This window comes from Pleurodeles waltl, chromosome 3_1 (genome assembly GCF_031143425.1).
Source record: "Pleurodeles waltl isolate 20211129_DDA chromosome 3_1, aPleWal1.hap1.20221129, whole genome shotgun sequence".
Lineage (NCBI taxonomy): Eukaryota > Metazoa > Chordata > Amphibia > Caudata > Salamandridae > Pleurodeles > Pleurodeles waltl.
Window position 1 is genome coordinate 809,047,022 of NC_090440.1, and position 12,882 is coordinate 809,059,903.

General features: G+C 52.4%; 1 long non-coding RNA gene across 1 annotated transcript in view; it reads left to right on the forward strand.

The window, feature by feature from the left end:
- Positions 1-12,882, forward strand: part of LOC138284649 (uncharacterized) — a 182,320-nt gene that overhangs the window by 43,787 nt on the left and 125,651 nt on the right. Inside the window, exon 2 of the long non-coding RNA XR_011201435.1 lies at positions 3,045-3,081. This is a non-coding gene — a long non-coding RNA (uncharacterized lncRNA). The remainder of the gene's footprint in view (positions 1-3,044; positions 3,082-12,882) is intronic.

Below are 12,882 nucleotides of genomic sequence, written 5' to 3' on the forward strand. Positions count from 1 at the left end.
AGGAAACAAGGCAAAATTAAAAATAGCATAAACGTGGGGAGAGGTAAAAGTTAGGGAAATGATAAAAGTAATAATAGGAATTACGGGGATGAGCAGAGCCATCAGCATCGGGGCTGGTGGTCGGCGCTTCCCCAGCCCCTGCTGGACCCGCCTGTGTAGTGCCCCTCCTCTTGCCCTTGGGTGCTGATGTCAGAAGTAAAGAAGATAAAAAAATACATTAGTGGTACCGTTAATCTCTGCAAAAATATTATATAACAAGCAAATGCAATAACATTGTACTTAAATCAGATCGCCCATGGTACTAGTATGATAGACTATTGTTGAGTTGGTTATACTCCTACAATCTCTACTCCAAATTTCCTTAGCAAAAACTGCATTTGGAAATAATGCATTGCAATGAATGCTCTTTCATTCAATTCTCCTTACTCAACCCCCTTGATGGACCAACTCATTCTCCCTTTTTTGTAATACATACTCACATCATTGTGAAATTGCTTGAGACTATGCGATCTGCGTAAAGTCATAGAGAACGCTAACTCACTGATATCACTAATTCACTCTGGAGACAGGAGGACATAATCAGCCAAACCGTGTGCCTTCGAGTACGATGATGCAGTGCCGAGCTCCTGCCTAGCTGGATCACATAATAAATAATATTCTTAATGCAAACTAAACGTAACTTACCTCTGAGTGGAAGATGCATGCTACTTGAAAATAAATTTAGCTTTGCAGAACACAAACACAATAATATAATACTCACCAAGACCCAGAATCTTGATGCCTAGCAGGTCGCGCAGATCCTGCTCACAGTCAATTATATTAGACCAATGGTGCATCAGCTGCTGGGTGGTGTGCTGGACCTGGGCGGTGGCCCTAACACACCGGCGCACCCTAGCCCAATGCAGTCAACGCTCTCACGGGGGTACCCCTGTCAAGCCTGCCGTCTGCTACCAGCATAGAGGGGAGGTGGTGCTGCACATAAAGGACAAGTGCTGCTACCTCCTTCTCAAAAAAATTGGACTGGGCTGCACCCCTTGGCAGTGCTGCCGCCCACAAGGTAGGCAGCTGCTGGCTGTCCGGGGGGAACCTGGTGTTGTGACTTCCTTGATCGCCGGCGCTGCTCTGCTCTGCCATGGTGCCGAGTGAAGAAGAAAATAATTTATAGGGAGAAGGAAGGCAGAAAAGGGAAAAATAAACAAAAATACAAAGTCATGAAAAGGGAAAAAAAATTAAAAACATGTAAATTCAGAGGCACAAAAAGAGACGCTAATAAAACAAATAAAAATGAGGGGTAGCTTAATTAGGAGGGTGGATGACTGGTAGGATAAATTGGGGGATGAAAGAAGCAGGCCCAGCAGCTTAAACAGAGTGAAAAAAAGATGGCCGCACAAATGCTAATCACGTGGTGCCGTTCGCACACAATTTTGAATGCGAGTACATACATCGCATTGCATTTGACATCAAATGTAACGTAAATGGGCACAACGGAGAACTCCGCCCGCTTGCAAAACTCCACTTAAAACAGCAGAGTTTCTTTTGTACTTCGCAGATTTCTGTGTAGCGCGACTCCGCACACTCTGCCCAGGCCCATATAAAACATCTTTTATAATGTCCCTGCTTATACTCACAATGCACCCTACTCTTGGGACACCTATTGTAGACCTTACGGTGGCTTATATGAAAATAAGTTTCATTCCAAAGTCGAATTTGGGTTTAATTTTATTCAAAAAGCAGTCTGCAAGGCAGGGTTGTGTGTAAAATGACAACAGACACCACAGTGGTGCACCCATAAGTGCCTTAACTCCACTAGGGTCCCTAAATCTCTAAACCTACATGCCCTACCATATGCTAGGGACTTACAGGTAGGTTGCTAGAGGCACTTTAACTATGCCTATTTACCATATACATTCTAAACAGAGTGCTTGCCCTGGGCCTGGTTAGCTGACCCCTGAGCCCAGGGCACTGTCAAAGTCAGTAACCAGAAGTATCAGGAAAAAATGGGGGTGATCAGGACATAAAGGATGACTATCTCACACTGCCCCATCCACCCACAGATGAAAGGTGATAGGCAACTAACCTACACCCTAGTAGTCCTCTTCAGTTTAGTTTTAAAGGCATAGTTGGTAAATTCAAATGCATGGTAAAAACTAGAGGTAAGTATAACATACATTTTATATGTGTCTATAAATATATATACATATATAATTAAAACAAATACATTTCTATATATGTGTGTGTATGTATATATATATATGTGTGTAAATATATATAGATACACACACAGACACACCTTTCTAACCAAATCCCATACCCACCCTAAAACCTAAAAATGCCCTTACTGCCCCAAAACCCATACCCACCCTAAAAACAAAAAATATCCTTACCACCCCAAAACCCATGCTCACCCTAAAACCTAAAAATGCCCTTACACCCCAAAACCCATACCCACCCTAAAACCTAAACACCCCTTACCACCCCTAACCCCATACCCCCCTAAAACCTTAACACCCTTACCACCCGAAAACCCACAACCACCCTAAAACCTAAAAATGCCCTCACCACCCCCAAAACCCTTGTCGACCATAAAACCTAGAAAAAGCCCTTACCACCCCAAAACCCATACCCACCGTAAAACCTAAAAATACCCTTACCAACCCAAAACCCATGCCCACCCTAAAACCTAAAAATGCCCTTACCACCCCAAAACCCATACCCACCCTAAAACGTAAACATCCCTTACCACCCCAAAACCCATACCACCCTAAAACCTAAACACCCCATACCACCCCAAACCCCATACCCACCCGAAAACCTAAACACCCTTACTACCCCAAAACCCATACCCACCCTAAAACCTAAAAATGCCCTCACCACCCTGTAATTGGGGCGCATGGAAAACACAAAGTCCGTGGGTATATAGTACACGTATAGTCTTTATTGTCAGACTACAGGTCACTGTTTGTTCTCTGTGTTTTTTTTTCTGTAGGATGCACTCTTTGGCCACTCTTCATCTAGCGTTAATTTCTGGTCTTCTTCTTTTCCAGGGCGACTCCCAAAAGGCACGTGGAAAGAAAAGAAACGGTAAGTGGCCTAACTGTGTTTTTCCTTTTTATTTTTAATTTCTGTTTTTTCTATTGCTCTCTCTCTCCCTCTCTGTTTCCTCTTTCCTTTCTTCCTATTATCCTCTCTGCACTTTTCTTTTGTCTCTCTCTTCTCTTCTTTCCTTTCATTTCCCCTACTGGCGATTCTTAGTCCCTCACTTCCCTTTCCTTCTTCTGCCCCTTTCTGTCTTTCTGCTTTTTCCCCTTGGTTGAAGGCTATAACTGCCCTTCCTATATTTTTGTGCCTCAGTGGGGAGGGGTTCTCTAAGCTACTCCTGAGGGTTTTTGGCTTTTTCCCTCTCCTTGCCTGGTAGCACCCCAGACCCCACAGTGTAACCACTACCCACAAAAAAATTAAGAAAAAAACCCAAAACAGTAGCCAAAAGGAACGCACCACCAAACAAAGGGGACAGCAAATTAAACAAAACCCAGTTGTCCCTCCCCGCGTTTCACCTCCCCTCCTTGCTTCCCACCCCTCCCCTTTAATCTTGTTTAACCCTGCCCACACACCTGCAGAGGCCACGCTCTTCCCAGAGCGTGGCCGGGGTTTGGAGTATTGCCTCCTAATCCTCCCTTCTTTCAGATGGGGACTGGTGGTCCCGATGTCTTCCTGCTCTTGTGCGCTCCGCCGGTCCATCCCCTTCCTTTTTTCCGCTCCCGCTGTTGCTGTCTTCTCCTTCGGCATTCCGTTCTTCTCTGGCTCCTCCTCCTGCTGCCTCGGGTCAGAGCGTAGAGTTCCTTTTCTGCCCGTCTTCACCCGGAAGGTCCTCACGATTGGTTCCTGTCCGGAGGACTTCCGGGTCAGGAAGCTCTGCACGGCCGGTGGCCCAGGGGTATGGCGGGTCTGATGATAACGTTGGCCCATCACCCCCCCAGGAAGTGGCTGGTAGAGCCATGCGTCTGACGGGTACCTGGACAGGTAGTCAGCATTAGCCTGACAGGTCCCAGGGGAGTGAAGAACCTGAAAGGAGAAAGACTGTAGTAAGAGGAACCACTGGAGGACCTGTGCGTTGGTATGCTTGTGACGGGCTAACCATGTGAAGGGCGCGTGATCCGTAATCAAAGTAAACGGGCATCCAGCTAAATAATAACGGATGGACTCAATAGCCCACTTGATGGCTAGGAATTCTTTCTCAAGGATCGGGTAAGGGCGTTCTCGGGGTAAGAGTTTCCGGCTGATATAGACCACTTGATGCAGAAATTCCTCATCATCAGATTGGGACAACACTGCGCCTAGACCCAGATCAGAGGCATCCGTTTGGACCAGGAAAGGTTTACTGAAATCCAGGCAACAGAGTACTGGTTCAGAGGTCAAAAGAGTTTTCAAGCATTCAAAACTGCACCTCTCGAGGGAAGAGAGGAACGTAAGACGATTTGGTTTTGTTTTCCTCAGTAAATCAGTTAGAGGGGCAGCTATTTCAGAAAAATGACGTAGAAACCGCCGGTAATACCCGACCATGCCCAGAAACGCTCGGATGTCCTTTTTGTTCTGTGGGAGGGGCAATGTGTAATGGCCTGTACTTTCTGAATTTGGGGTCTGACCTGTTCTTCCGCTATGATATACCCGAGGTATCTGATGGTATTATGCCCCAATTTACATTTTTCTGGGTTTGCAGTGAGGTGGGCAGTTTGCAATGCGTGTTGCACATTCCTTAAGTGTTCGAGGTGTTCTCCCCACGTGGTACTATAAATGACTATATCATCCAAGTATGCAGCGGCATATGTGTGGAAGGGATGCAGAATCATATTTCTGAGGCGTTGGAAGGTAGCTGGTGCTCCGTGGAGCCCAAACGGTAGAACTGTGAAATGATACAGGCCAGAAGGTGTGGCGAATGCCGTCTTCTCTCTATCCTCAGCTCAAAGGGGTATCTGCCAATACCCCTTCGTTAGATCTAGAGTGGTATACCCTGCTTGCCCTAACCTTTCAAGTAGTTTGTCAATTCGGGGCATTGGGTATGAGTCAAAATGAGATAATGCATTAACTTGCCTAAAATCAATGCAGAATCTGGTGGTCCCATTGGGTTTCAGCACTAGGACTACTTTCTATTATGCCAGAGTCTAGCATCGCCTGGACTTCTTGTTCCACTACCTATCGCTTAGCTTCCGGGATTCAATAAGGTCGTTGGCGGGCTACTTTGTCCCCAATAGTACGTATTTGGTGCTGTATCAAGTGGGTTCTGCCTGGGGTTTTTGAGAACACGTCTAGGCTGGTTTGGATTACGTGTTCCAGCTGCTTCTTTTGTTTTGGGAGTAGGTTTTCATTTATGTGGGACATTGGGATATCGGACTGGGTTGTTGTCGTCGTGGGATAGACAGGTATCTCGCTGTCAGTTGCGATGGATATAGTTAGATTAGTAAGAGTCTCGGGATTCTCATACCATTGTTTAAGAAGATTAATATGATAGATTTGTTCCCTACCAGTTCCCTCTGGTATTTCAATCCTGTATGTTGTGGGTGTGGCTTGGTCCAGGACCGTTTACGGGCCTTGCCAGCGGGCCAACAGCTTATTATCGCTAGTGGGTAAGAGTACCAGTACCTTGTCTCCCACATTTAGGCTACGCGGCTTAGTGTGGGAATTGTAATATAACCGTTGTCTTTCTTGGGCCTCTCTCAAGGTTTTGTGAGCCTCCTCCCAACTAGTATGTAGATTTTCTCAAAGGTCTTTGGTATATGAAAGAACGTCCTTTATGTCATCCTCAGACTCTTCCCACTGTTAGGCCAACATTTGAGTAAAGTACGTGGTTGTCTGCCGAATAATAACTCAAAGGGACTATGGGGGTCATTCTGACCCTGGCGGTCAGTGTTAAAGCGGCGACCAACCCGCCAACAGGCTGGCGGTCCAAAAAATGGAATTCTGACCCTGGCGGGAACCGCCAACACAGGCCACCGCTTTAACACTCCGACCGCCACGGCGGCACAAACAAACAGCGCGGCGGTCACCGCCAACAGCCAGGCGGCAGACAATGTACCGCCCACCCTATCACAACTCACCAATCCGCCACCTTTTCCGGGGCGGGAGCCCCGCCGATAAAAACACGGCGGAAACAGACATTTCCAATGGAAAACGCTCACCTCGACACACTCCACGCGGAATCGGGACAGCATGGAACCGGAACTCCACATCCTCCCAGCCATTGCCTTCCTGCTCTTCTTCCAGGATCACGAACGTCGCCGCAGACGACAACGGTGAGTACTGCACCTACGACACAGGGGAGGGGGGAGGAGGAAAGGTTACGGGCACACACATACGCCACACACCCACCCCCACCCTCACCCCCACCGAAATACCTACACACCAATGCAGATTGAAAAGTCAGAGTGACACCCCCAAACCCCCAAAACAAAAATGCAAAGACAAAAGGCAATGATTGTAAAAATAGAACTATATTATATCAATAATTAAGTATAGCGAACTTACCAATATATAAAGAATTAATACACATCTAGAACTATATATATACAAGTAGCAAAAGTCCGGCACAGTTTTGCAAAGTCCAAATGTCCGTGGGCCAATGTGCAGCAACACATGGGCAAAGCCCACACACAAGATCGAGTCCATTGGAGAGAATACTGCTGGGGCATCACAAAAATAAAATACTGGCACCTCAGGGGGAAGGGAAGGGGGGGCACCTCAGCCACATGAGTCCACGACGCCAGATCCACGAAGGGCCTCCATGCCCACTGTGCCATCCTGGGGAGTGCAAAGCCACAGTCTCTCAAGTCTCTACAGTGGGTGGATTGCCCACTGTGCCATCCTGGGGGGTGCAAAGCCACAGTCCATCAGGTGGATTACAGAGTCCACTGGTCATGGAGGAGGCATGGTGGGCAGAGTGCCTCGTGAAGCCCTGCCCGACACAGAACCGGGCCTGCCAATGGGCCAGCGGTGCTTGACAGGAGGGCCCAGCGGAGCGGTGCTTGAGTTGAGGGCCCAGCGGAGCGGTGCTTGAGTTGAGGGCCCAGCGGAGCGGTGCTTGACAGGAGGGCCCAGCGGAGCGGTGCTTGACAGGATGGCCCAGCGGAGCGGTGCTTGAGATGAGGGCCCAGCGGAGCAGTGCTTGACAGGAGGGCCCAGCGGAGCGGTGCTTGACAGGAGGGCCCAGCGGAGTGGAGCTTGAGATGAGGGCCCAGCGGAGCGGTGCTTGAGATGAGGGCCCAGCGGAGCGGTGCTTGACAGGAGGGCCCAGCGGAGCGGTGCTTGACAGGAGGGCCCTGTTCAGCGGTGCCTGTCTTGGTGGGGCCCTGTTCAGCGGTGCTCCTCACGGCGGGGCCCTGTTCAGCGGTGCTCCTCACGGCGGGGCCCTGTTCAGCGGTGCTTCTCACGGCCGGGCCCTGTTCAGCGGTGCTTCTCACGGCGGGGCCCTGTTCAGCGGTGCCCTTCACGGCGGGGCCCTGTTCAGCGGTGCTCCTCACGGCGGGGCCCTGTTCAGCGGTGCTCCTCACGGCGAGGCCCTGTTCAGCGGTGCTTCTCACGGCGGGGCCCTGTTCAGCGGTGCCCTTCACGGCGGGGCCCTGTTCAGCGGTGCTCCTCACGGCGGGGCCCTGTTCAGCGGTGCTTCTCACGGCGGGGCCCTGTTCAGCGGTGCCATTCACGGCGGGGCCCTGTTCAGCGGTGCCCTTCACGGCGGGGCCCTGTTCAGCGGTGCTTCTCACGGCGGGGCCCTGTTCAGCGGTGCTTCTCACGGCGGGGCCCTGTTCAGCGGTGCCATTCACGGCGGGGCCCTGTTCAGCGGTGCCCTTCACGGCGGGGCCCTGTTCAGCGGTGCTTCTCACGGCGGGGCCCTGTTCAGCGGTGCTTCTCACGGCGGGGCCCTGTTCAGCGGTACTCCTCACGGCGGGGCCCTGTTCAGCGGTGCTCCTCACGGCGGGGCCCTGTTCAGCGGTGCCTGTCTTGGCGGAGCCCTGTTCAGCGGTGCCTGTCTTGTGTTTCGAGTGAACCACACCTGGCCAATACTTCCTGCTCAGTCAGCATCGGACCTTTCTGTTGCGGGGCCCTCCTGTGATGGAGTCCTGGGGCCCTGGGTCTCCTCCGATACCCCCGGAATGGGGCTGGTGGGGCCCTCATGGCCAGGTCGGCTGCTCCCTGCCTTTTGCGCTTTGCTGCCCTTGCCCTCCTTGGCAGAATCTCCGTGGCCCTTGACTCCCTTACCCGATGTGGCAGGTGACGGTGCAAGGCTACCCTCCTTGGGGGCAGGCGTATCAGGCCTGTCGCGCCTGCCCTTCAGTTTTTTGCTCCTCTTCCCAGGGGGGGGGCTGGCTGTGCCTTTGCTGCTGGCCGATGTCCCTGCACAAGGAAAGGGCGGACTCCAAAAACCAGCCACGACGTTCTTGGGACTTGCTGGGCTGGTGGTGGCTGAGGTGTTTTTGGAACTCTTACGAGATGGAGGGGGTGGGTCAGGTGAGGAAAAGAGGTCCAGTTTATAGAGGATTAGTTTTTTAGGAGCCATGGGAAGGGTAGCTGGAGTGGGTATGGGAGTGGAGGAAGAGGATGTGGTTGTAGGAGAGTCAAGTCTGGTGTCTTTGGGTGCAGGTGCTTGGGCTGGAGGCTGACGTGAGGTGGATGGCTGTTGGTTGGGTGCCTGCCTGCGTTTGTGTGGTTTGGAAGCGGGGGTGACAGACACACTGGGAGAGGACACAGGGGACGTGTACATGGCAGTGGGGGTGGTGACTGCACGTGTGCGGACTGGTGTGGAGGGTGCGCTGGTGATGGGTGTACTGGCTGATGGTGGTGTGCATGCAGGTGTGAGTGTAGACGTCACAGGAAGGGAGGAGGGAGACGAGGAGGTGGGGGACACAGAGGAGGTAGTGGCTGTTGGCATGTCTGCATCTGTATGTTGCTTGTGTGAATGCTTGTGTGTTCTGTGGTGCTTATGTCTGGATGAACTTCCCTTGGGTGTTGAGGTGTGTGCAGGCTGGTCTGTAGGTGTGGATGGGATAGGCAGAGGAACAGGGGAGTGGGACTGGGTGGAGGGAGTTAGAAGAGGGAGGCTGGAGACAGGGACAATCGCTGCCGTCAGTGCTGAGGCCAGAGCGTTGAACGATCGCTGATGGGCAGCCTGACCCGAATGAAGGCCCTCCAGGTATGCATTGCTTTGATGCACCTCCCTCTCCACACCCTGGATGGCATTCAAAAGGGTAGACTGCCCAACAATGATGGTCCTCTGGAGGTCAATCACCTCCTCACTGAGGGCAGCAGGGGTGACTGGGGCAGGGCCTGAGGTGCCTGGGGCGACGGAGATGGCCGCCTTCCTGGCCGTGCGGGCACGGGCCGAAGGCCGAGGGGCTGCTGGGAGGGCGGAGCTGGTGCGCTGGGTGGCGGCTGTACCTGTAGTATCGGTGGGCACGGATGTTGCCGCCACCGCAAGGGAGCTCCCATCCGAGGACGTGTTGGTGTCACTGACGTCTGCACGGGTCCCCGTGGTGGAGCCCCCCTCGCCCTCTGTCTCACTGGTCATGTCGGAGTCCGTTGCATGGACCTCCGGGGCCATGTGAGATGCAGCTCCCTCTTGCGCCGATGCCACTTCTCCTCCGCCTGATGATGCTAATGCACACATTCACCGAAAAACAAAGAAAATGGGTGGGGGGATGGAGAAATAAAGACAAGTTGAGTGCATGCATTGGGGACACCGTTGGCGGAGAGGACAGACACAGAAGCCCCCTGCACTACGCTGCGCACTTGGGGTACACTACTCATTTCCTGGGACATGCTCTACAAGCCTAGGGGCGACAACTTCCCACACAGAATACGCAAGTCCATGAATAGCGTTACTAGGCACCCTACAGAGGTGGGGGGTGGGGGCACAGGACCATACCTCACGGAGGGGCCTAGCCTACAGAAATCGCCCTGGCCTAGGGATACCCACAGCCCTCCTCCCCCACCCAGGCACCTCCACTGCGCGCAAATTTAGCTGAATGTGCTGGTACTCACCCCCTTGTGTCTGCTGTGATGTCCTCAAGCGCCCATCTAAATCGGGGTAGGCCACCGCCAGGATCCGGGACATCAGGGGGGTCAAGGTACGACTGGCACCCCTCCTAGGTTGGGAGGCCATCCCCAGCAGAGCCTCGGCGGTCTCCCTGCTCCCGCGGCAGATGTCCACCCACCTCTTGCGGCAGTGGGAGCCCCGTCTGTTGTGGACCCCCAGGGCCCGGACGTCCTTGGCGATGGCACGCCAAATATCGATCTTTTGATGGGCGCTGACCTATGTGACATGTACAGGGGGGGAAAAGAAACATCATCACTTTTCTGCATGCTCGATGTGAGTGGCCCCCCCTCCCCAAACTTGCCAGGTGGCACATGCTCTCATCTGTCGTGCCATGCATTCGTAATTCGCTCCCCTCCCCTCCATCGTACATCCACCGCACTCATCACAGGCATTGCCCACTATGCATTGGCCCCCGTGTACTCACCTGTTGGTCTGGAGGAACGTAGAGTAGCGCATACTGGGGGAGGACCCCGTCCACGAGCTTCTCCAACTCTTCGGAACTGAAGGCGGGGGCCTTTTCCACAGTCGCAGCAGCCATTGTCACTTCCAGACCGAGGTCACAGCAGCACTTGCAGTATAGGTCCTCTCCTGTGGATGGTCAGGTCTTGTGTGATTAAGCAGAGAGAAAATGGCGGTCACGCCCGCGGCGGTGCGTACCGCGACCGCCGGCGCACATCGTCATTGGCTCCTGAAACCCATACGGTTCAATGTTAACCAATGCTGCTTTGCGCCGCGGTCTTCGACCGCCTACCGCCATGGCGTGCCACGCCAGCGCAATGACCTCACTTCACATTGTCACACTTCACAGGTCAGGCAGCCGTCATTTCAAGGGCCCACATGGCTTAATTCCTACTGCGTCACACATGGCTAGGCCTTGCATCGACACTCATACAAGCTATTCAATCCAGAGAGATTCGTGTACTGTGCAGGCTGTGGGAACTTACCTGTGGGTTGATTGACTCTGTGCTCCATGTTGTCCTTCCTAGGCACCGTCCGCTGGGACTTGCGAGGAGACGGAGGAATGTTCCCGTGTACAGACCGCTGGTGGACCTGTCGACAATGGAAGAACGACATGTCATACTCACCTACAGACTCAACAGTGCCACTATACATGAACTGTGTGCCCAGCTGGAGCGAGACCTGATGTCACCCATCCGCCAACCCACAGGGATTCCGCCTCTAGTGCAGGTGCTGTCAGTACTCCATTTTTTGGCTAGTGGATCATTTCAAACTACAGTGGCCATTTCATCTGGGATGTCTCAGCCTATGTTTTCAAGGGTGCTGTCCAGAGTGTTGTCTGCCCTGATGAAATACATGCGGAGCTACATCATTTTCCCTGAGGTGGGTGACTTGCCTACAGTGAAGGGTGATTTCTATGCCCTTGGACACATTCCCAATATCATTGGTGCCATTGATGGTACCCATGTGGCTTTGGTCCCCCCAAAAGACAATGAACAGGTGTGCAGGAACCGAAAAAGTTATCATTCCATGAATGTCCAGGTGGTCTGTTTGGCTGACCAGTACATCTCCCATGTAAATGCCAAGTTCCCAGGGTCAGTGCATGACGTGTACGTCATGCGAAATAGCAGCATCCCTTATGTGATGGAACAGCTACGGAGACAGCGTGTGTGGCTAATTGGTGACTCTGGTTACCCCAACCTGCCTTGGCTATTGACCCCAGTGAGGAATCCCAGGACAAGGGCAGAGGAACGGTACAATGAGGCCCATAGGCGAACTAGGAGGATTATAGAAAGAACCTTCGGCCTCCTGAAGGCCAGGTTTAGGTGCCTGCATATGACAGGTGGATCCCTAATGTACTCACCAAAGAAGGTGTGTCATATCATCGTGGCCTGCTGCATGCTTCACAACCTGGCTTTGCGACGCCAGGTGCCTTTCCTGCAGGAGGATGGTCCAGATGGTGGTGTTGTGGCCGCTGTGGAGCCTGCGGAGAGTGAAGAGGAGGAAGACGAAGAGGACGACACAGACAACAGGGGCAGAGTGATACTGCAGTATTTCCAGTAACACACAGGTAAGAATCTACTCCTGCATTTTATTATATCTGTAACAGTACTGGCTCTCTACTGTCTGACCTTTCACCCCAATGTATGGTAACTTAGTTGTGAATTTGCCTTCCTATTTCAGTGATTTGGTCCCCACGGAGTGCCCTCCGGTTTATTTCCCCATGGACTACCGCTGTGTGACACTGGTATGTTGTCATCACAATGTATTTGGACATTTTTGGTTGGTTATATCGAATACATTTGGTTTAAAAAAATAAATAGCAGACTCAAGATGGTTTTTGTGCAATAATTGTGTTTATTGAAGTGCAAAAATTGGTGTATAGTTCTAAAAGGGTGATTGGTGATGGTGGAGGCATGTCCATGGCAGAGTCCAGGCTCACGTTCGCACAGGTGCATTGTCCATATGCCTGTGGAAGGTGGAGCAGGGGCAGTTCAAGGTTGGACAGGGTGAACAAGTGGGACAGTGGGATGACATCCGGGGGGATCCGTGCATGGCGGGGGTCTTGACATCCTACTCTGTCTTCTTCCTCGATCTCAGGCCTTTCTTGCGGGGTGGTTCATGTTCTGCAGGGGGTGGGGTCCGGGTGGACCGTTGCTGTTATGTTGGGGCCTCCTGACCACTAGCGCCGGCGGAGGTGGTGGGCTGTTCTTCCTCCATGCTAGTGGCAGGGGCCCTTTGGGGGGCCACATGGTCCCGCAATGTGGTGACAATCTGGTTGAGTGCCACCACGATTGTACCCATTGCGGAACTGATGCTGCGCAGTTCTTCCTGGAGCCCCA